At 32.6% G+C, this 4,412-nt stretch overlaps 1 pseudogene; it reads left to right on the top strand.

The window, feature by feature from the left end:
• Positions 1–1,073: 1,073 nt before the first annotated feature.
• On the top strand, positions 1,074–1,170 carry LOC138815862 (U6 spliceosomal RNA; annotated as a pseudogene).
• The last annotated feature ends 3,242 nt before the right edge of the window (positions 1,171–4,412 follow it).

The raw sequence follows: 4,412 nt of genomic DNA, 5'->3' as shown, positions 1-4,412 counted from the left end.
TATTTATATTCCAATCTATTTATTGGAATAATATAAATTAATTTGTCAAATTATCAATTAATTCCAGTAAGATCCACTGTGTGAAATATAAAATCAACACATATAAATATAAAATATATAATTATCTATAAGAAAATGTTTTGCATTGTTCCGTTGTGGTTAGGGAATCAAAGGCAACTGTTTTAAAGTATTATTCCATTGCCTCTACCTCATTGTTTAGGAGAATTAGAACTAAAGCTTTACCATTCGGGGATGTACAGCTTAGAGGCAAGAGGAAACACTGTGGTTAAAACACTACCAATTTAAGGCCTAATAACCAGGAGAAACATATGGACTTCTCCTGGAGCTATGGAATATATTTGGTGATAGAAAATCAGTGGTGTAACTTCCTGCCTGGTTGGATGGTAGTCAGGCCAGGACATTAGGTAATCATGCATATGAACAATTTTTTCACCTTCTTGGCTTTAGCTACTTTTGAAATGGTAGGGTGTAATAAGCAGTTATATTTTGAAAAAATACCTTCTAGTCCGAACAGTTCTGTCTGAACTGTTTGTCTCTATATAATCCCTTGTAACTAAGATTAGTTTTGCTCCAGTAAGACAATCTATGCTGTCAGGGTAAGACATTCTGGTTGGGCTGTTCCTACATGAAGCAAGGGTGAAAGGTCAAGGAGACATTTGTGCCAGCAAGACCTCATTTGGGAAATTTTAAGCTGCAGAAATTTAGAAGTAGCTCTTAAGCAAGGCTTACTTTTAATCCATTAGCTCCACAAAGCTAAATCAGTTAATAAATAAGTACTTGAAAATCCATCACCTTTGCACCTATCTATAACGGCTTCAAAGTATGATCAAATTTCAAATGAAAAAGACTTAAAATAGTCATTTACAAAAACTTGCAAATGTGAGCAATCGAACAAACAACATAAGTTTTTTCCACCATACACAGAATTTTACAGAAATAAGATGAATAACAATTTTGGGAACAATAAGGTTTCCTTGTTACAAATAGGCAACTAAGGATATATACCTGTCTTAAGATTGCATCATTGATTACTTAAGTTTATAGGATACTACATGCTTCAGCAGCAGGTCTACCCGAATTACAATACAGAGATTTACATGCCTCTTGCACAAGGATGATATGAAAATTTGTGAAGTATTCCATATTTTTCATTCTTCAGATGCAAGAAATGAAAAACAGTTATTCAAAAGTTGATTACAAATATACAAGTGTAATAATATATGTAATTCATAGAAATAAAAGTTAGTTTGACATCAGTGTATTCAATCTTCACCGTTTTAGAAAGGCCTTTACATAGCATAACCTTTATAAAACTTTTTAAATAAATAACATTGTCATTTTATCCCAAAGAAATAAAATTCTATAAGGACCTAGGAATTAAAAGAATTTTAAAATGTTTCTATATGGAATGCAATCTGAAAGGACACATTTATTAATGAACGTATGTATTATAAAACAATGTCGAATTCAAAGTATTATATCTAGGAGCGAATGAAATAGATTATGGACATTATACAAACAGAATATTAAATATTTTAAAATATACTTTTTCAGACAAGCACCAGAAATATCTTTAGTTTCTGTACTACTCATTTCAACAGATAAATTAAAATTTTTTCTGATTTAAAAAATCACAAACTCTATAGAAATCATTATAGATGTATACAAACAACTCAAATATATTTTGACATCAAAGTCAGGCAATTCACTTGGAAGAATACCATGGAATACATGAATTTTTAAAGTAAGGTATTGCTGTTGCTTTGTATTGTTAAAATATTTTCTATGGTCACATAGGATGGAGTGGCAATTTTGAAATTAAAGAAAATTAACTGATCCATTAGGACTTAGGAGAACAATTTGTACAGCTTTCCACAACTTCCAAGAGGTAGTGATACATACTTATCCTTTTGGCAATATCAAATTCAGTTTCTTCCAAGTTGTGCTTCAGACCTGGCTTGATATAATGGTTCAATAGAAGGAGATCCAGCGTATCATTGCTATATCTATTCCCAGCAGCAAGATGCATGGGGGTCAAGAAGCCTTTAACTTGGCCATTGGTATCTGCATCATGATGAAATAAAGAAGCCACTCTGTTATTATTCCATGTATGAGTACTGTGCAGGGATGTCCAGCCATTCGCAGTTATTGCATGAATATCTGCCTTGAGCAACCAACTCATGGACAATATCTAAGTGTCCACTGTAGGCTTCTCGATGAAGAGGGGTATGCTCATCGTCATCCCTAGTAATCACATGAGTGACCTTTTTGGAAAGTAGTCTCTGCACTGTAGTAAAGCGATTGTTTTCAGCAGAACAAAGAAGAAATTTGCTTGGATACTATTTCATTTTTTTTGCAATTGATACCATTTCTCACTTTTTCATCTTGTTCCTCAACTTCATCAGAATTGCCTAACCAGAGACTTTGAGTGCCAGTGAGAATGAGCTGTCCATGTATTTCCCCAATAGTTCACATTGGATGAAATGGTCAGAAAAATCTGGTGAATTTGCTGCATCTGTTTTTTTCACTATTATTTATTTTCTCTTTTTTCATTTTTACTATTCTAAATTATTCTAACTGGAGAGTAGGGAATTGGTAGAGAGCAGAGGAAAGATTTTCCTCCGTATTTAAAGGTACAGACTGAAAATGAGGACCAGTGTTTTCTTCTTGTGCAGCTTATTCTAAGAATGAGAAAACAGGAAATAATGTCTTCTATGTAAATGAATTGGGATATGGCAGAGCAGAAAGTGAAATGATGCAACCAAAAATATAAAAGCAAAATAAATTATGATAATTATGGAGCAATCATATTACTTATAAGAACCATGAAAGGGAGAGAGGAAGAGAGATACAGATGTGCAATGATTTAGCTACCCACAAAATCCATCCCTCTCATCAAATTATAGAGCAAATAAATTTATTTTTTAAAAGAGATGGAAATAGAATTTAAGATCAGATGTCTCCATTGTTTTTAATTATATTCTTATTATCTTAAATACTTGTACAAGGGAATTTTCATTCAACATATCAGTTTTTTAAAGTAAAATGGATCTTTATATAACTTTTCCACACCCTTCCAAACCTCACCCCATTTTAATTTTTTCTAGTTTCATACTATCTGTATTGAATATTATACCTTCAGGCTCCTCCTCCATAACTCTCTTTATTCCTTCCTTTTGACTTCCACTCACATATTCCAAGTGATAGTTTCCTGGTATTCATTTTGTTGGAGTAAAGTTCAATTTTATAAGAAATTACGCCTTTGAAATACTCCTCTGCAAATAACATGCTTTGGTTAATATTTTTGTGTAAACTTTCCAAATATGGCTCTGACTCAGTTCCATTAATATATTTTTAGATCTATCCATTTCGTTGCAAATAATGTAACAGTCTTCAAAATGGATGGGTTCAATCCAATTGTGTATATGTGCCACTCTTTCTCTAATCATCACTCTGCCAAAGGGCATCTGGGCTGTTTCTGTAACTTGGCTACAGTGAATAGTGCAGCAGTGAACATGATTGTGAAAGTGATTTTACTGTTACGTTTTGGAATAATTCATCACTTCCTTTGTGGGAGCAATACTCTATCCAGTTTTCCATAATAAGAACATCCTTCCCTTCATCTTCATCACAATGTATTGCAAGTCCTCAAAAACACACTTACCCCTACACTTACCCCTACAGGTCTCAATAAGCTAAAACATCACTGTGCCCATATTCTTTCAAAACATTTTTTCATAATTGTACATATAATTTAGTGAGAACCTTCTATGTACTTTCCTAATGTGGGAATGAGGGACATGACAGAGTAAACGTAAGAAATATGCAACTTAATTAGCTATTATCATATTTAAAATCATGTTCAGCTCTAATTCATAGCCTCACATAATATTATTTTAATCTTTATTTGATTACTTCATCTAACCTGTAAATTATATCAGGTGAGTTAAAAGCATAGGCAAAAAGTGTGGTTTGATTTTGACACTCATGTGTGAGGTTGCACAACATGGGCAAATAGATGGATTGGAATTAATAGCTCTTATCCATTTTGTTAACGTAGAGATGATTTTCCCAACCTGATTCTTGAATTCTTATTCCATTCAACAACAAGAAACATGTGATAATTTCCTTTGTTTTGCTCCTTATTAACTTTTTTCCATTTTATTTTATAATGGATGATTTCATAAATGTACTGTACATACAAAGATATGCTAAATATTTCTATCCGTATGCATTGATATATACATACACACATATATTATGCAGGTTATATGATAATATATAATTTCAGTAACTGTACAATTTACTAAATTATTAAAACTATCGATGGTTCATGCCTGGCATCCTGGTTACTCGGGAGGCTGAGATCTGACAATCATAGTTTGAAGCCA

The sequence above is a fragment of the Dipodomys merriami genome, unplaced genomic scaffold (genome assembly GCF_024711535.1).
Source record: "Dipodomys merriami isolate MVZ:Mamm:240054 unplaced genomic scaffold, mDipMer1.0.p SCAF_674, whole genome shotgun sequence".
Taxonomy (NCBI): domain Eukaryota; kingdom Metazoa; phylum Chordata; class Mammalia; order Rodentia; family Heteromyidae; genus Dipodomys; species Dipodomys merriami.
This window is presented reverse-complemented; position numbering and strand designations above follow the sequence as displayed.